The 20,386-nt window shown below is 42.9% G+C and overlaps 1 long non-coding RNA gene and 1 pseudogene across 3 annotated transcripts in view; one reads left to right on the top strand and one right to left on the bottom strand.

The window, feature by feature from the left end:
- The window catches only part of LOC141133467 (uncharacterized), a 52,591-nt gene extending 45,567 nt beyond the window's left edge, over nucleotides 1-7,024 (bottom strand). The window contains exons 1-2 of one of the 3 annotated variants that reach the window (XR_012243083.1): nucleotides 6,385-7,024; nucleotides 3,199-3,545 (exon numbers count right to left, since the gene is read on the bottom strand). This is a non-coding gene — a long non-coding RNA (uncharacterized lncRNA). The remainder of the gene's footprint in view (nucleotides 1-3,198; nucleotides 3,546-6,384) is intronic. The other 2 variants (XR_012243084.1, XR_012243082.1) reach the window with 2 other exon arrangements.
- LOC141133466 (probable N-acetyltransferase 16) overlaps nucleotides 1-16,495 on the top strand; it is a 32,208-nt pseudogene extending 15,713 nt beyond the window's left edge.
- Nucleotides 16,496-20,386: the final 3,891 nt, after the last annotated feature.

Genomic DNA, 20,386 nt, shown 5'->3' with positions numbered 1-20,386 from the left:
CCCTGGGATCTTCTTGGTTGTCCAGCTTCTTCACTCAGGATAGACAGCTCAGGACCATTCCTCTGCTGCTGTGGTAGGCCCCAGACAGGCTTCTGGGCCCACCCCCACGCCGCAGCGATGCGGGCCTCTGGAACGGAGGACCACGAGGTGATATTCCTAGTGCATACCTGTTGGCCAGGAGGGCCAGCAGGTGGCTGAAGAAAGACCCTAAAACATGGCGTCTGTCCCTTAAATACCCTCTCCCAGAATGCAACTAGGAGGAACACCTCCACCGAGTTATCTCCGGGACAGAGGAGCACTCATCCGCTTCAACGCGTTGCTTTTCCAACCCCAGGCGATGGTGACGACACCCACCGGCATAATGTGGAACTACACGCAACGTCAGCCAAGCTGGAATAGAGGAAAATCTAACTCCCTCTAATAAGCGACCCACTAAATTTACCTGTCAGCGGTAGATAGAAATCTACAAGCGCTACACAAGAAAGAGCAGCCAACTCTGATACTCTTCTTGCAGAAGACATGGCAACCAAGAATATTATTTTCCTCGTCAAGAGGACCAAGGGAATATCTTGAATTGGCTCAAAAGCCTGTTTTTGTAAAGCCGACAGGACTAAATTTAAGGCCCAAGGGTTCAGGGGTGACCTAACTGGGGGAATAATCCACGTTACCCCCTGAATAAAATTAGGAACTAGAGAGTGTGAAGCAAGTGGTCGTTGAAAAAACACTGATAAGGCCGACACCTGGCCTTTGATAGTACTTAGGGCCAGCTTCATTTCTAATCTGTAGGAATTCAAGGATCCTACCTATGACATATTTTCTGGGGTGCCAACCCCTGGATTCACATCAAGAGACATATGCCTTCCAGACTCTATAGTATATGACTCTGGAGGCTGGCTTCCTAGCATTAACCAAAGTAGAAACTACTGAAGCTGACAGCCCACAGTCCTTTCGAATGTGGGTCTCAATAGCCAAACCATTAAATTTAGCGTTTGTAAGGTAGGATGGAATACCGGATCTTGCGAGAGAAGGTCTGGCCACAGTAGTAGGGTCCAAGGGTCCCCTACCGCCATTTTTATGATCTCGGCAAACCAAGATCTCCTGGGCCACCAGAATCACCTCCTTCCCTTCTTGCTTGATCCTGCGAAGAAGACGCAGAAGCAGCAGAACAGGAAGGAACGCATAGATCAGTGAAAGTTGATCCCACGGAAAGACCAAGGCATCTGTTCCGTATGCCATCGGATCCCTTGTCCTTGACACAAAGTTGTTGATCTTGTTGTTGAACCTGGACGCAAACAGATCCACGTTCGAAACTCCCCATTTTTGACATATTGACAGAAAGATGTCGGGATGAAGGGACCATTCTCCCGGGAACAATTGTTGGCGACTCAAGTAGTCCACCAATTCTCCATCCCTGGAATGAAAATTGCTGATAGACAAGGAATGTTGTTTTCTGCCCAAGAAAGAATACGATTCACCTCTTTCTGGGCCGCACGACTTCTCGTGCCCCCTAGGTGATTGATATAGGTCACCGCTGTGGCATTGTCGGATTCGATTCTGACAGGACAATTCTGTAGTCTGGACGCCCAGGCCTCCAGGGCCAGGCGTACTGCCCGTATCTCTAGAATATTGATGGGCAAGGTCATCTCTGATTTGGACCATTTCCCTTGGACAGACGCTTCTTCCAGGACTGCTCCCTAGCCCAGAAGCCTGGCATCTGTTGTTACCACCTTCCAGGTAACTGGTAGAAAGGATTTCCCTTTTTGAAGATTCTGGGATATCAACCACCAATTGAGGCTCTGACGCACATTGAGGGATAAACGCATTGGGAAGTCCAGAGCTTGGACCTTCTTGTTCCAAGTTGAGAGAATACTGTTTTGCAGCAGTCTTGAATGAAACTGCGCTTAAGGAACGGCCTCAAAAGAAGCCACCATCTTTCCCAACAATTTCTTGCAAAGTCGAATAGAAGGATTCTTCTTTGTCTTGACCAACTGAATCAGTTCCTTTATGGAACTGATCCTTTCCTGGGGCAAAAACACCCTCTTCTGAGCTGTATCTATGATCAGACCCAAGTACTGCAATTCCCTTGATGGTTTTAAGAAGGATTTCTCTAGGTTGAGAATCCAGCCTAGGTATTCCAGGTAGCTGACTGCGGTGACCAAAGTTTGATTTAAGCGGGCTACCGATTGATCTACAAAAAACAACACAAGTGACCACACTTGCACCCCACGCCACTGGTATAGTGGTGGTTACTCACTCACTGCCACTCCTCTAAGTAAAGGGCTCTAGCCATAGCCCATAAACAACATATAAAAAAATATAACTATTCCAAAGAGAGTCACTAGAGGGGATCTCCCTGGAATATAGACAGCTACTAGTGGCCGGAGAGGGCAATGAAAACAGAGTGAGTAAAAATCTGTACAAAATTTATTGAAATATCAAAATCACAAAATTATAAAAAGTTTTCAGCTTCCTATGATGCTTGGGGAAATGCTGTGGCGGCATCCGCACACCGCAGTTACATCGACGCGTTTCTCAACGTCATGTCACGTAGCCTCAACTGGACGTGGAAGGGGCGGACACACACCTCTCCCTTATAGTGACTCGAGGTGTAGTCGCCCCTCCTCCTACTATTTTCTTCATTGAGCAGTTTAACCGGGACAAGCTGAATAGAAGCTCGGATAGATTCCTGCCATGTATCTGTTACACGTCTATTCTTTACCAAGTACTTTTTTATAGATATAATCTAGCAAGCCCTTGCTTAATGTTATGAAAAGCGCTTATATTTTTAGCAGCTCACATCTTCATCTTCTAACCCCTTTCAGTCAACATAAACCTTAAACAAAAAAGGCAAACATTAAAAATAAATATGAATAACTGCTGATGGAAGTAAATACTATCACCAGGTCTAAGGGGGAAGAAATTACGATAGGGATGGAATAGTGAGAGGAAAAGAAGCGAAGGTCCATAGGACCAAAACAGTACAAGTAAAAGAAAAACGAAATAAATGATTATATGGAGTTCCAAGGGAGTAACAGAAAGATAGGGCCTTTTAACCATTAGTGACCAAAAAGTACTTAAAAAGAAGTGAAGTGAATTGAAAAAAGAGAGAAGGGGGGGAGGGAGAGAGGGAAAGTATTTGGGAGTAAACTGGGGAGAGGAAAGAGAAGAGGGAGATTAGATGGAGTGGCAAAGTCATACCCTGGTATGGGCAAGTTTCATTGGTCCAAAAATGGTTGCATATTGAGCTCAGTATTCATGCCCAGAGGTGCGAGGGACTTCAAAGTGTGTATCCACCACTTCTCTTTCTGCAAAAGGATGCGGTCAAAGTCCCCCCTCCTCGCTGGTAACTTTAGTAACTTTTATGCACCCAATACTTATAGTCTTTCAGCTTCACTTCAGTAGGAGACAGAAGAATGACCTGAAATGGTCCTTTCCACTTAGGAGACAAAGTAGTCCGGGGTGTGTGATTCTTGATATACACCCAGCCTCCTAACTTTAGTCCATAAGTTCCTTCACTCGTGTCCACAGGTTGTCCTGCTTTCGCTCTGGAAAAAGTATCAGAAAACACATTTGCCAATTTGCAATGTCCATTCATTAAAGTCACTGTCTCTGGCTGCACAAGAGATGAATGCAGTCTTTTAGGCGGTCGCCCAAATAATATGTCAAAAGGTGACAGTCCATGCATCTCTTTAGGGGTAGTCCTAAAGGCTATAGGTAACGCTTCTACCCATGTGCTTTGTCCATTAGCAGTTATTTTGGCCAAATACCTCTTCAGGGTTTGATTGCTGCGTTCCACCATCCCACTAGCCTGAGCTCTATAAGGAGTATGCAAATGCTGTTTCATACCCAAAATACTCACTACTTCTGCCATGAGTTTATTATCAAAATGTGTACCTCTATCTGAGGAAATTATTGACCCTATACCAAACCTTGGGATCAATTCCCTCGACATTTTACCACAGTTTTGGCATCATTTTTGGACGTGGGCCAAGCCTCTGGCCAGTTCAAAAATTGATCAATACAAACAAAAAAAATACTTAAATCGACCACAAGGGGGCATATCCGAGAAGTCAATTTGCACAATTTGAAATGGCTCCTCAGTATGTGGAATATGCTTCATGGGAGTGGGCACTGACTTTCCAATATTATGCATATAGAACATTCAGTAACTTTTTTAGCAACATATGCAGAAAAACCTAGAGCCCACCAATCTCTGGCTACCACCCGACTCATCCCTCCTTTTGAGACATGGCAAGGCCCATGGCTCAAAGCAAACAAAGAAGGAAATAATGTCGGAGGAGCAACCAGTCTGTGTTTTAGTTTCCATACTGTATATCATCTGTCCCACAAACAGCTCCCTTTGTGGTCCAAAAGGACGTATGAGGCGAGCTTGCCTGTAGAGCTGATACAATATCCAGATCCACTTGAAGATCTGTGAGCAGGAATGTTGAAAGCGCTGTATTTGGCTCATAAGAATGTATAGCATCTTTGAATCTATTCCAGTAGTCCAAAACATCCTCACCTTTCTTTTGCACAACATCCATCAATGCTCGCATATCTTGCAAATACATTCCATACATCCACATACTTTTCTGACACTGCACAATCAATCAAGATCCACATATCAATATATGCAGCTTGTTGCATTTTCTCTATCCACATCAACTTTTTATACCATTTCTTTGGACATTTCTCTAAGTTGGGTAGATCAGCAATAATTGCCCTAATTTCATTAGGTTTCCAGGGGACATACACTTTTCCTATTCTTGCGGTGTAATTACCCTGGTCATCTTCTTCCCCCGGTAAAGCTACCTCTCTCAAGGGCATTTGCCCAAATGGTTCTAATTTGGATTTAAAATACTCTTTTGTCCTTAGTCTATCTTCTGGGGTATGCTGGGGTAGTAATCCCAAGCGTTTTACCTGTTGCCTAGTTAACACAGGCGAGGCATGATCTCTAGAACTCCTTACTGGAGGAGTATTAGTATCCAATTTACTTAATTTATTAAATCTTGCTAAAGCATCTGCTCTTGCTGGAGTATACTGCCACAGTTTCCCATCTTTTTCAAATGTCATTGTATTATCTACATCATAGAATGATTGTTCTCTACGGTAATGTGGGGAATACTGTTTATTAACAAGTTTACCTATGAGTCTACACTGTGGAGTTTCTGTCATAATACTTGGAGTGGTCTCCTGTATCCCCATTAGCTGACTCCCCTTCTGTAGTCTCCACTTGCTATACCATAGGTGCAGATGCTCCTAATAATTCCCTTCTTATTGAGTCATAAGGGGAAACCCAAGCATTGGGCATTTCATCATCATCATCTTCTACCTGTAAAGCAGCTTTCTCTGAGCACATTTTATAGGGGGGTGGTTTTATATTTTTCCTAGATAACTCTTCCCAGGCTGCTAAACATTCAATCCCCCCACAATCAGACCTTTTAAAAAGCAAATTAAACAATGCATCAATTGTAGGTGTATTAGGGGGACCCCTCTGGTGGCCACCGTTTAGATGGGTCCCTCCCATACTCCTTTTTGTTAATTTACACCATTTTACCATTTTACATGATGTTTCAGGGCATCTGGGTCTCCACTCACCATCATTTTGATGATAGGAGCACTTGGTTGCAATTTAACAATACTTAGCCCTGTTGCTTTTGCTATTTTCAATAACTTTTTTTTCCTTTTTTGTTAACCCAAATGTATTCATGACAGGCAAAACATTTTTTTTCCATGCAAATTTCCCATATTTATCACAATTTCTCATTAATCTCTTCAGAAATGACAATCATTTGGAACTCCGGGATCCAGAGCTCCACCGTTTAACATTATGGCTGTGTACCAGCAGCACAGTACATAAGTTGAGATATCTCACTCGTTCTACTCTCAGAAGGATGTCTCCTTTCTGAGTGGTAATAGGCTAGTCCCTATCTAGACTCCCTATTCCAGAGAACACACAGTAGGTCATTCACCTCACTTGTGGCTATCCGCTGAAGGCAATATCTATCCGCCTTAGGACCACAAATGCGCAAAAAAAATCATGCACAAAAAAAACATACACAAAGAAAAACAACACCACCACCAACTTCTATTCACTCTCTAGAAATTGTGGTACCTGCACTTATACATCTCTTCACAAAATATATATATTGTCATTTCTGGAGACAAGGAGAAAAAGGCAAGCGCTTAAAATGATCATTCTTTAGCATGCTTTAACTTATAATAGGTACCTTTAACATTCTTTAGTAACCATACAGAGACAAGTATGCAGGCAAAATCAAAATAGGAAACGTGTTACCTTCTGTGGCTGCACTCCCCCAACCGGTCCCTCAACACCGCACAGAAAAGACAGTATTTATCATGAGAAAATAAAAGTTTTCTCACCTGAGGCCTCATTGCTGCTGTCTGTCCTGGAGAGGGTGGAGAGCAGGTGGTGGAGATGTAAACAAGAAGAAACGTTCGGGGTCACCAAATGTAAAGTTGAACTTTGAAATAAAGGACATCAACGCCAACAGAGCTGCATCGTCTCATATAGGTTTACTTCAGAATGTACGCTGAACAGCGGACCACTCCTCAGTCAGGAGTGATCCCGATTACAAATGATTTCAGATATTTATAGAGAATGGTTATACAATAATCTTATGGTGGGCACAAGCCCAAAGTTACACATCACAAGTACGCATTTCAATAAGCATTTCACTCAATATTTCAACACAGTTCTTGGCCAGTGTTCTGAGTTTTCTGGGTTACTTTGACCTGGCTAATTTCAACTGTCAAGTTATTTTGACAGAAAGGGAGAAATAATTGTAAGAATAATTACTTGGAAAGAAGTTAAGTTGACTTTTGGACAGGGACTTTCTATGTCAACATCTTTCCCTATCTCATCTTTTCCGAGAATTGTGTCATATCATTGGCAGAACATTTTAATGTCAACTGGTCAACCACATGTGTTGCAATACCAAAAGAATTCAGAAACAGAAAAACAAGTTAAATGAGAATACAATTTCATATTGAAGAGGAACCCTGAATTTATAAAAAGATATGGTTTCTATATTTCCTATATCTTCACAGTATAAATGCCCTTTACCTTCAGTCCATCAGTTTTTCCCTGGTGGTATTGTACAAAATGTTTGGCCACCGGTCTCTCCTCCTTTTTCTCCTTCTCCAAAACTTTCTCTCTCTCCCTTTTAACATCCCTCAAGTGTTCCCCTATCCTGACCTTAAGGGCTCCTTTGGTCTTACTGATATAGATTTTGGGACAGGGACAAGTGATCATATAGACCACCTTGGTGGTAAAACAGTTGATTAAGTCCCTAATTTCATATTTCTTTTGTCCCATAGCATCCTTAAAGACATTAGTCCTCTCGACGAAGGGGCACACTTGACATTTTGTACATGGGACCATCCCCTTACACCGCGGGTACTCAGACAGCCAGGTGGGATCCTGCTGTCTGGTAAACTCAGAGTGAATGAGGATGTCCCCCCAAGTTCTTAGATCTGCGTGCCACTATTTTGGGTCCATCGCCCACAATGTTTGCCAGACCTTTGTTGTTCATTAAGATGCTCCAGTTTTTCTCTAAAATTTTTCGCACGGAGCCCCATTGGGCACCGTATGCAGTAATAAGTCTCACTGGGCCTGGTTCCATTGTCTTTTGTGCTTTTAACTTATGATCTATGAGGAGCAGACTTTCTCTAGTTCATGCCGCAGCCTTACGTTTGGCCTTCCGGATCTGTCTGTGAGAATATCCTCTTTCTCGGAATCTCGCATACAGATCTTTTGATTCCCTGTGCAAATCGGTAGTATTGGAACAGTTGCACTTTATCCTCATAAATTGCCCTGTGGGGATTCCATTCTTTAACCAGGGAGGGGATGGCTGTCAGCTTGTAGCAAAGTATTTGCTGCTGTCTCTTTCCGATAAGTACACGTACTGACCCTACCATCTTCCAATTTGATGACAAGGTCCAAGAATGACAGCTGGAGTTGGTCGTACGCATAAGTCAGGCGTATATTACACTTATTAGCATTAAGTTCATTAATAAACTCATGAAGAGAGTCAATATCGCCTGTCCATATGACCAGCACGTCATCGATGTACCTCAGCCACGTGTGTACGTGGCCGAGGTACATCGGATGACAGAAAACCTCCTCCTCCCAACTGCCCAGATGGAGGCACGCATATGCAGGTGCCCATGCTGCCCCCATCGAGGTGCCTTTTATCTGTTGATAGAACCGTGAGGTAACACTTTCTGTTAAGATGTTTAATCAATAATTTCTTACGTTCTCTAAATCCATCCCTAATCTCCTCATCTCTATTATGGGACTGGGATACATCTCTTTCAAATGTTTCTTTAATTTCTCTATCAATATCCTCTCCCAAAGTAAAAGCCATCATGTGAGGTACTAAAACACTACCAATCTACAAATACACAAAAGTATAAAGCAAAACAGTTGATAACAGAAGGACCAAATGGGCCGGAGGTGAAAGGTGGTTTAGATAAATCAACTAGGATCCCTGCTTATACACCACAAAAAACAACACAAGTGACCACACTTGCACCCCACGCCACTGGTATAGTGGTAGTTACTCACTCACTGCCACTCCTCTAAGTAAAAGGCTCTAGCCATAGCCCATAAACAACAATGGGACTCCGTGCGAAAAATTTTAGAGAAAAACTGGAGCATCTTAATGAACAACAAAGGTCTGGCAAACATTGCGGGCGATGGACCCAAAATGGTGGCACGCAGATCTAAGAACTTGGGGGACATCCTCATTCACTCTGAGTTTACCAGACAGCCGGATCCCACTTGGCTGTCTGAGTACCCGCGTTGTAAGGGGATGGTCCCATGTACAAAATGTCAAGTGTGCCCCTTCGTTAACAGGAGTAATGTGTTTAAGGATGCTATGGGACAAAAGGAATATGAAATTAGGGACTTAATCAACTGTTCCACCACCAAGGTGGTCTATATGATCACTTGTCCCTGTCCCAAAATCTATATCGGTAAGACCAAAAGAGCCCTTAAGGTCAGGATAGGGGAACACTTGAGGGGTATTAAAAGGGAAAGAGAGAAAGTTTTGGAGAAGGAGAAAAAGGAGGAGAGACCGGTGGCCAAACATTTTGTACGATATCACCAGGGTAAAACTAATGGAGTGAAGGTAAAGGGCATTTATACCCTAAAGTTACCAGCGAGGAGGGGGGACTTCGACCGCATCCTTTTGCAGAAAGAGAAGTGGTGGATACACACTTTGAAGTCCCTCGCACCTCTGGGCATGAATACTGAGCTCAATATGCAACCATTTTGGACCACTGAAACTTGCCCATACCAGGGTATGACTTTGCCACTCCATCTAATCTCCCTCTTCTCTTTCCTCTCCCCAGTTTACTCCCAAATACTTTCCCTCTCCCTCTTCTCTTCCCCCTCCTCTCTTTTTTCAATTCACTTCACTTCTTTTTCAGTACTTTTTGGTCACTACTGGTTAAAAGGCCCTATCTTTCTGTTGCTCCCTTGGAACTCCATATATTCATTTATTTAGTTTTTCTTTTACTTGTATTGTTTTGGTCCTATGGGCCTTTGCTTCTTTTCCTCTCACTATTCCATCCCTATCATAATTTCTTCCCCCTTAGACCTGGTGATGATAGTATTTACTTCCATCAGCAGTTATTCATGTTTATTTTTAATGTTTGTCTTTTTTGTTTAAGGTTTATGTTGACTGAAAGGGGTTAGAAGATGAAGATGTGAGCTGCTAAATATATAAGCACTTTTCATAATAAGCAAGGGCTTGCTAGATTATATCTATAAAAAGTACTTGGTAAAGCATAGACGTGTAACAGATACATGGCAGAAATCTATCCGAGCTTCTATTCAGCTTGTCCCTGTTAAACCCCTTCCCGCCGACCGAACGCATATATGCGTACTCGGCTTTCCGGGGTTATACTGGGATGATGCCCGCAGCTGCAGGCATCATCCCGGTACCGTTGTTTTCAGCGGGCGATCGGCTACCTGAGTATAACAACCGATGCGGCTAAAAGCCGCTCGGTTGTTATACCGGAGGAGCGGGAGGGGACATCCCCCCCTCCCACCGCCTCCCGCCGCTGTTACCGGGCCTCCCGGCCTTCGGCGGCTGGGGGCGGACTGGAACGAAGCTGCGAGCAGCTTCATTCCAGCCTTCTTGCTGTAAACGCGGAAGCGACGTCATGACGTCACTTCCCGTTTACTCGGCTGCCAATGGCGCCGAATTTAAAAAAGTACACAGTATTCAGAATCGCCGTTTTCGGCGATCTGAATACTTTGAAGTGTAAAGGAGGGATGGGGGGTCTTTTAGACCCCCCATCCCTCCATAAAGAGTACCTGTCACCACATATTACTGTCACAAGGGATGTTTACATTGCTTGTGACAGCAATAAAAGTAAAAAAAAAAAAAAAAATTTTAAACACAATTTATAAAGTACAAAAATAAATAAAATAAATAAAAAATAAAAAAAATTTTTTTTTAAAGTGCCCCTGTCCCCGCGAGCTCGCGCAGCGAAGAAAACGCATACGGAAGTCGCGCCCGCATATGTAAACGGTGTTCAAACCACACATGTGAGGTATCGCCGCGATCGTCAGAGCGAGAGCAATAATTCTAGCCCTAGACCTCCTCTGTAGCTCAAACCTGGTAACCGTAAAAAATTTTTAAAGCGTCGCCTATGGAAATTCAAAGGTACCGTAGTTCGTCGCCATTCCACGAGTGCGTGCAATTATAAAGGGTGACATGTTTGGTATCTATTTACTCGGCGTAACATCATCTTTCACATTATATAAAAAAATTGGGGTAACTTTACTGTTTGGATTTTTTAAAATTCATGAAAGTGTCACTTTTCCAAAAAATTGCGTTTAAAACACCGCTGCACAAATACCGTGTGATAAAAAATATTGCAACAATCGTCATTTTATTCTCTAGATTCTCTGCTAAAAAAATATATATAATGTTTGGGGGTTCTAAGTAATTTTCTAGCAAAAAATATGGATTTTAACTTGTAAACACCAAATTTCAAAAATAGGCTTAGTCATGAAAGGGTTAAACTGCTCAATGAAGAAAATAGTAGGAGGAGGGGCGACTACACCTCGAGTCACTATAAGGGAGAGGTGTATGTCCGCCCCTTCCACGTCCAGTTGAAGCTACGTGACATGACGTTGCGAAACGCATTGATGTAACTGCGGTGTGCGGTCGCCGCCACAGCGAACCCCCAAGAATCATGGGAAGCCAAAAACTTTGAGTGTAACACACTGTCCACACAGCAGAAGTTGTCATCAGTAAAGCTGGAAGCCGCTACGAGATATAGCCGCAGTGCGGCCGACAAACGAGTGGAGAATCGGCGAACATACAGCACAGCTAATCTTACAGCGCCTGCCGGTCTATCCTCCTCTGGGGAATGGGAACATTATGAGTCTGCCACACTCCTGAAATATCTGAGTTCACGGCCAGCACCCCTGCATTGAGAAGGAAGGCGGTAACGTTATCATTAAAACATTCACTTATACATAACAACTTTCAAGTTTTTGACACTCTGCTATATACGAATGTGTGGCCTGGAGATAGATGCCGATCCCAGGATAGTTTGTTTTGATGTGATGGACATTTAGTCAGTGCTAGCTTTATGCTGGGGATAGCCAAAGATGATTACTGAAACAGTATTATTTATATCCACTTCGATTCAGGCTATCCTTCTTCTGACAACTGTCACCTCAGCACCACCAGACTACTAATTGCCTTTGTACTATGCCTACAGATATTTGAGTGTTGCTCTAAGTACCATCTTACCTTGGATCTGGGACATTTTTAGGACATGCCTCCTGCATGTGCATGCAACAGTATAGTTTGAATTAACTCCAACATATTCTATCAGGTCTCTACATCTGAACTATTTGGAGATTCCACAGTCGGTTTATTCTCTGGTTGGCAACTTATCCCTGGCGGCATCACCCCAGTTAGGTTTAGTTTTTCTGCTCCCCTGGGGACCACACATGCATAGTCTCCCCTGCATTTTTTTACAATATTTCCATTAATCTTATTCGCATCGGCGATTGGCCTATGGGGTTTCTATGCATGTGTGGCTATATAGGCACCTGCACCGCATGTGTTCTTTGTTTGTTATTGTCTGTCTACTGTCTGTCTATCTGTTTCACTGATACACCATATGTAATTTGCACTTGGTGTACTTTTTTATGGTTGACCATAAGGACCAGGCATATTCAGCTTCCTTGGTGAAGCAACATGTTTTTTATAATTTTGTGATATTGATATTTCAATAAATTTGTACTGATTTTTACTCACTTTGTTTTTCATTGCCCTCTCCGGCCACTAGTAGCTGTCTATATTCAAGGGAGATCCCCTCTCCCTCCCCTCTAGTGACTCTCTATCAAGAGTAGATCGTCTAAGTAGGCTACTATCATTATACCTTGAGCTCTTAGCCTGGCTAAAGGAGGAGCCAGGACCTTTGTAAACACTCAAGGTGCAGTAGCTAGACGGAAAGGCAGAGCTACAAACTGTAAATGAAGATTTTCTACCTTGAAGCGTAGAAATTTCTGGAGAGCGGGGAAAATCAGTACATGGAGATAAGCATCCTTGATGTCGATTGACACCAGAAGTTCTCCCCCTTGTAGGATGGAGACTACTGATCGGATTGACTCCATGCAAAAAGAACGGATATTCAAAAACCAGTTTAGATCTTTGAGGTCTAAAATGGGTCTGACATCCCCGTGGTTCTGGAACCGTGAACAGGTTTTAATAAAACCCCAAACCTTGCTCTTCCAATGGGACCACCGATATTACTCTTTGAGACAAGAGATGATCCAAAGCTAGAAAGAGGCTTCTTTTTCACTGGATCTCTGGGAACGTTTGATCTGAGAAAACGAGGAGGCGGGAACTCTCGGAACTCTAGTTTGTATCCTAGAGAAATTGAGGAAGCCACCCATCTGTCTGTAGAAGCCTTCCCCCCCACTCGAGCGAGCGCACCTTCATAAGGAGGCTTTAGTATTCTGTTTTGTGGGTTTCTTCCCCCGGGTCCTTTTTTAGCCCTGGGAATGACCCTGAGGTTTATCTCTTGAACCTGATGGTGGAGGCCGTCGTGACTGCCTGGAGGCTGATGCCCCTGGCACTGGAGAAGAAGCACTTTTAAAAGAAAAATACTTGAACTTCTTTTTAACCGGTAAAAGGGAAATTCTTTGGATATACTTATCCAGATCGTCTCCAAACAACCGTTCACCTTGAAAAGGGAAACTGGCCAAGAGCTTTTTGCATAGCGCTTTGGCTGACCAATTTTTCAACTATAGAATTCTGCGCACATGTACCAGCCCTAGCATGAGCCATGAGGCCTGGAGAATAGAATCTTTCATAGCATCTACTGTAAAACACAACGCTTCTGATATCCCGGTCAACTCCTGGGCCTGCTGATCAGGAGTACCTCTATAAACTGGTCCTTCAGGACAGAGATACTCCGATTGCTGCCAGTGCAGGTTGAACGACTGAACCTGCCAGCGCAATATAGTTTTTAAAAAGGAATTCCAACTTCTTATCCCTTGGATTCTTTAGCATATGAGCATTATCTACTGGACAAGGCATATTTTTATCTACAGATGATATAGCAGCGTCAATTGCTGGAATTCCCCATTTCTTATAAAACTCTTCCTCCATAGGATAAAGTATTGAAAACTTTTTCAGGAGGAAAAAAATGTTTATCTGGGTGCTTCCACTCAGAATACATGAGCTTCCTTAGCCATGAATGAATAGGAAAAGAATGAACAGATTGGGGAGGCTTTAGTGAACCCAAACCAGAAGTGGGCTCATCAACTGACTGCGTTATTGGCAGTAAAAATGTGGAGCGGACCAATTCAGTGAGCGACTGTACCAACAATCTTTCCTGCGAACCTGACACTTCTGTATCAGGTTCTTCAGAAGAGGAGACTTCAGCCTCTTCCTGGTCCTTTGAAAGGAATTCATCATCTCTTGCTCCTTGTTCCTCAGCAAGAGGGTCCTGAGCAATGGACGGGGATCTGCTTAGTCCCACTCTGGGATGCAATTAAAGCATCAATTTTTTGCTCCAAGCTTAAAATGGTTGAAGAAAAAACCTCCTTAGTGATATACATAGGGGCTGCAGTGTTAAGAGCAGCTGTAACACTTGCCCCTCCTGATGGCTCATTCTGACCAGCCATATTACTCTCAGGGGAGGATGCCATCTTTTTTACAATGGTTCTAGGCTTCCATGTGACTGTAGCAGTCCTTCTAGAGCCCTTTTTTGAGGTGTTTTTCACCCCCCTCCCGACCATAGCCCAATGCACAAAGTAGAGGTACTACCAGAAGGAATGCATCCACTGCTTGAGTAGTAGTCCAGCCCTGTTGCTGCTATTAATGCTCAGTCTGATGCAGTAGTAAATGTGTCAAATGTGCTCCTGATCCTATGGGATCCACAGAGAGGAAGGAGAAATAGCGAGGGCATGCCGTTCGTGCCATTTTTTTTTTTTTTTTTTTTTTTAATTCTTGTGGTGCTCTTTCCCCGAGAAGAGGGGAAGAAAAAACAGCATAGGGGGGTGTCTGGTGGGGAGAGGGAACCCCCTCAGACTTACTGGAGGTCTGCTGCTTGGCTGGAGAAAGAAGAACTGCTGCTTCCTAGACACAATGTGGGCTTTCTGAGAAGCATGAGATGGTAAGTGCTCAATAAAGCCCCTAGTGGTGACACATAGGCACGACAACACAAATTTAAAGGATACATTTCATAAGACAATTTTAAAAATTTCTTAGAAAACTCCACTTACCTTTCCCGCTGCAGGGTTTTCTGTGGTAAACCAACAGACCCAATCTTCACCCTTCACGATGGGTTCTGTTAAACCTTCAGGAGCTTGGGATCCCCAAGGAAACCCACAATCCTGGACCTGTAATAGCACCACCGCCAGTAAAAACTTTATGGCCTTAATACCAAAAAGTAATTGATCCCAGGGTCCAGCTCTCTAAAAAGAGAAACGTTAAAGGCAAGACCTCGTTTCTTCGAATACGAGGCCCGGGTACCATTCAATTCGGCCAAAAAGACAATTTGAATGTATTCTGCTAAATGTCTTTGATAAAAAAAAAAAAAAATACCAATAAGTGCACATTAATTGGTTTGTGCATTGGGTTGTGTGTTTTTTTTTTTTTTAATATAATATATGTATATATAATTGGAATTTGTGCAGCTATAGACGCTACACTATAATGGTGGTGATAAGGCTGCAGGCAATCTGGCGCTAACACATTATCTGGGAGGGTCACTAACTGACACTGACATCGCTAGGGAAACTATTACAGTGAACGGAAATAATACTGTACACTGACTCTGTACTGACACTGTCTGGGGTTAACATCTTGGGGCAATCAAGAGGTTGACTGTATGCCTAACCATGTGTAATATATGCTACTTTTCCTTCACTATCTGGCTGTGTTTTTTTTTTCTCCCTGACAAAACAGTTATATTGGCTGTGTACAAAAACACAGGGAACAGCAAATTGGCTGACTTCAGACAATCATTGGCTAAAACCAGCTGCCAAACCCATGCAGGTATGCACGCTGCCAAACCCAAAAGAATTAGCTGACGTACAGGTACGTGAATGTGACATACCGCTCAATTGCAGTATATTTACTGTGAGCGATCGGCAGGTGGTTAAAGGAAGTGGAAAAATAAAATGGCTCTCTTGGCAGGATTGAATAGTAATTTTCTGAGGGGAGCTCAGAAAAACTAGACTGCTGTCTTAATACTAAGGGCAGACCACACCATAAATGTAATTTTTTATTTTGCCCATTGTTCTACTGAAAGGCTTCCTACATCCTGATGCATTCACTCTCTTTTCTCCGCCACGCTGTGGTGTCTATGATCCTTCCCTCTGACCAGATTGAGGAGGCTATCAGACTGATGGAGGCTCGTCTGGACAATGTGGGCCAGTTGAATAATTACACCATTCTGGAACCTGCTGAGGTTCTCAAACTCTTCAATGGGACAAAGACTGCAGAAGATCTGCTTCCTGGGGGTCTCCTGATCCAGGGATGGCTTCCTATTGCCACCCAAAAGGTCCAATTCGGAGATGCTTTTTGAAAAGAAAATCACTTGGATCCACTCACAAGCACAAAATACAAGCAGCAGTGCAGAGCAACAACAAACTAACCATGAAGAGAAACTGAGCAGAGGATCACCATCCCTACCACCCTCTTCTGCCAGGTTCCTCAGCCTCGGCACCCCAGCATACCCAATGCTTTATGCAGATGCCACACATCGATTTGATATAGACCTGTTCGGCATTGACCCAGCAAGTGCTAAGATTCATGTTGTACAGCAATTTAAGTTGTGTATACAGTCCCCGCCCACCGGACACAGTATAATCTGCAACATGCATGGAGAAGAGAGTCTGCAAGCTGAACTAAGTCAACTGCAGGGGGGACTGATGCCATTCCTTTCAGCAAAGAAACAGATGGTCTTAGAAATCGACATGTAAAGTCAAACTGAAGGCAATTGTTTTGTTTCCCTGGCTAGAGTAAGCCCTTATAACCCTTGTCAGGTAATTTTTGCCATCTGCGTCCCATTGGAAAGATTTTCCTTCACTTCCTGTCCCATAGCCAAAACAAAGGGAGAGGAAACCCCTCCAAGGAGAGGGAATCCCTGGTCGTCACAAAGTTTATCAGAACGAGACATTTCTGGACAACCCTTAAATTTGTTTAAATTTGTCCAGTCAAGGGTACTGTTAATGTTACAACATAAAAAGACATTTCAGACAATTGTATGCTTGGGGAAGCTCATTTCCTGTTCCTGCAGGACTTGGCACCTGTACACAAAGCCTGTTCCATAAAGAAAACTTGGTTTGAAGCGTGGAAGGTCTGCACAGAGCCCTGACCTCAACTCTAATGTTCACCTGTGGGATGAATTAAAATTCTTATTGCCAGTCAGGTCTCCTCATCCAAAATCCGTACTCACACAGACACTCCAAAATATTGTGGAAAGCCTCCCCCGAAGAGTGGAGATTATTTTTATTATGGTTTATTTGCAAAGGGTAATGCCTCATATTAATGCTCATGGTTTTGGAATAAAATGTCCAACAAACCTATTTAAATATGATGGTCAACTGTCCACAAAGTTTTAGCAATATAGTAGTAAATTAATTACTGTGGTATTGTACATATCCATGAAGTTTCCAGCTGCTGTTTTTGACTGGTATGGACCGCACCATTTTTCTTTTCCTTTAAAGTAAAAAGCCAACCGAAATAATATAGTAAATGAATAGCTCATTAACCACTTGAGCCCCGGAAGGATTTACCCACTTCCTGAACAGACCATTTTTTTGCGATACAGCACTGCGTCGCTATTACTGACAATTACATGGTTGTGCGACACTGTTACCCAAACAAAATTGATGTCCTTTTTTCCCACAAATAGAGCTTTCTTTTAGTGGTATTTGATCACCTCCTCTTTTTGAAAGGAAATTTTTTTTTTTACTTTCTGAAACAAATTTATTCATCAGTTTAGGTTGATATGTATTCTGCTACATATTTTTTGTAAAAAAAATGCAATAAGCATATATTGATTAGTTTGCGCAAAATTTATCGCGTCTACAAAATAGTGGATAGGTTTGTGGCATTTTTATTATTTATTTTTTACTAGTAATGGCAGCGATCAATGATGCGACATTACGGCGGACAAATTGGACACCTAACTGACATTTTTTATACTTTTTTGGGAACCAGTGACATTATTACAGTAATCAGTGTTAAAAATATGCACTGTTATTGTACTAATGGCACTGGCAGGGAAGGGGTTAACACTAGGGGGCGATCAAAGAGTTACCTGTGTTCCCTCACTGTGTGTTCTAACTGTATGGGGGATGGGCTCACTGGGACAAAACACAGAGCCATCTTGCTGCATAGCAGAAAGACAGGATCTGTGTGATCTCCCCTGTCAGAACGGAGATCTTCCTTGTTTACGCAGGCGGATCCTTGTTCTGTCACTGTGGGGGAACAAACATCGAGTCTGCCAGACCCGCGGATTGGCTTCCCCCACTGGCCAATGGGAGCACGTGAGCCCACAAAAGCGAGTTCCCAAGCCGATGCACAGCTACGGAGATTCGCGGGATCGTGCCACCTTGCCGCAGTATAATGATGGCGGGTGGTCGGCAAGTGGATAAATATAAAATAACAAAACCAGCTTACAACAAATACACCTCCAATGCAGAAATGTGCCCTTTCTTTTTTCTGCCATTAGATGTCCACAGTCTGAGGGGTAGCATCACTCAAACCACCTTCACTAAGCCTGGATCGTCCTGGACCAGTAAAAAGGAAAGCGCCACGAACACTGGAGAGTGCAAAATCTGGTGCAGCTGTGCATAGAAACCAATCAGCTTCCAGGTTTATTTGTCAAAGCTTCATTGAACAAGCTGAAATTAGACGCTGATTGGCTACCATGCACAGCTGCAGCAAATTCTTAGTGCTCCAGTTTTAGTAAATCTCCCTCAGTGTTGAGTTAATCTGTCAGTCTGATCTCTCCTATTATCAGCGTGCCTCTTGTCAGCACGTGAACTGGCTCCCTGTGCTGCTTCTTCCCTACTGCAAAGAGACTGCAAAGGCTGATACCAGGTCTAAATCAGGTACTAATGCTACTTGCATTGAAATAACACATTTCATTATATATTGACAATTACAGAACTGTTAAATTGAGTTTGTTATACTTTTCTGGTATTCAGCTTTCTACAAAATCATTGCCATTTTTCTGTCATAACTTGGGTCTGCAGTACGTCTGGAGTAAGTCTTAACCACTTAAGGACCGAGTCTCTTTTTTTTAGATGTGTTGTTTACAAGTTAAAAACATTTTTTTTGCTAGAAAATTACTTAGAACCCCTAAACATTATAATTTTTTTTCTAACACCCTAGAGAATAAAATGGCGGTCGTTGCAATACTTTCTGTCACACCGTATTTGCGCAGCGGTCTTACAAGCGCACTTTTTTTTGGAAAAAATACACTTTTGAATTAAAAAATAGGAAAACAGTAAAGTTAGCCCAATTTTTTTTTTATACTGTGAAAGATAACGTTACGCCGAGTAAATTGATACCCAACATGTCACGCTTCAAAATTGCGCCCACTCGTGGAATGGCGACAAACTTTTACCCCTAAAAATTTCCATAGGCCACGCTTAAAAAATTGTACAGGTTGCATGTTTTGAGTTACAGAGGAGGTCTAGGGCTAGAATTATTGCTCTCGCTATATATATTATATAATTCTACATATTTTTGGTAAAAAAAAATTGCAATAAGTGTATATTGATTGGTTTGCGCACAAGTTATAGCGTCTAAAAACTATGGGAAAGATTTATGGTATTTTTATGAATTATTTTTTACTAGTAATGGCGGTTATCTGCGATTTTTAGCGATACTGCGACATTGCAACGGACAAATCGGACACTTTTGACACATTTTTGGGACCATTGACATTTATACAGCGATCAGTGCTATAAATATGCACTGATTACTGTGTAAATGTCACTGGTAGTGAAGGGGTTAACACTAGGGGGCGATCAAGGGGTTAAATGTGTGTTCCCTAAATGTGTTCTAACTGTATGGGGATGGGACTGACTGGGGGAGGAGACATATCACTGTTCCTACTTAGTAGGAACAATTGATAAGTCTCCTCTCTCCTGACAGAACAGGGATTTGTGTGTTTACCCCCTCCCCCGTGCAGCAGGCGTGCGCGCGCCCTCTGGTGGCTCTTAAAGGAAAGGACGTACCCTTACGGGGTTTCGTCCAGGAGAGCCATTGTGCTGCAGTATAAGTATGGGAGACGGTCGGAAACCGGTTAATTAGCAAATTTTTTTTTGGACACCTGATCATTAGTTTATAAGCTTGTTGAACCGTGCATTTTCAAACCATAGGCATTATTATGGAGTTGGCTGCTCTTTCCAGCTGTAACAGCCTCCACTCTTCCAAAAAGATTTTTCACAAGATTTTGGAGTGTGTCTATGTGGATTTGCGCCCGTTCAACCAAAAGAGCATTTGTGAGGTCAGGTACTGATGTTGGATGAGAAGATGGATGATAGGGCTGAGGTCAGGGCTCTGTGAAGGCCATTGGAGTTCCTTTACACAAAACCCATCAAACCATGTCTTTATGGAGCTGGATTTGTGCACAGGGGCACAGTCAACCTGAAACAGAAGAGTCTTCCTTAAACTGTTCCCACAATCTCATAAGTATGCAATTGTCTTTGTATGCTGTAGTATTAAAAAAGCATATCAAAGTCTCCAGCAGGTGGCAACCCTCCACCAGGTGGACAAGGAGGCTGTGTAATTACGCAGGTGGCACCTGCGCAGGTGGCACGTCACATGACACCATCACAGCAAACTTGTGGGCC

This window comes from Aquarana catesbeiana, linkage group LG03, assembly GCF_042186555.1.
Source record: "Aquarana catesbeiana isolate 2022-GZ linkage group LG03, ASM4218655v1, whole genome shotgun sequence".
Classification (NCBI taxonomy): domain Eukaryota; kingdom Metazoa; phylum Chordata; class Amphibia; order Anura; family Ranidae; genus Aquarana; species Aquarana catesbeiana.
The sequence above is the reverse complement of the archived record's forward strand: the minus strand, read 5'-3'. Positions and strand labels throughout refer to the sequence as shown.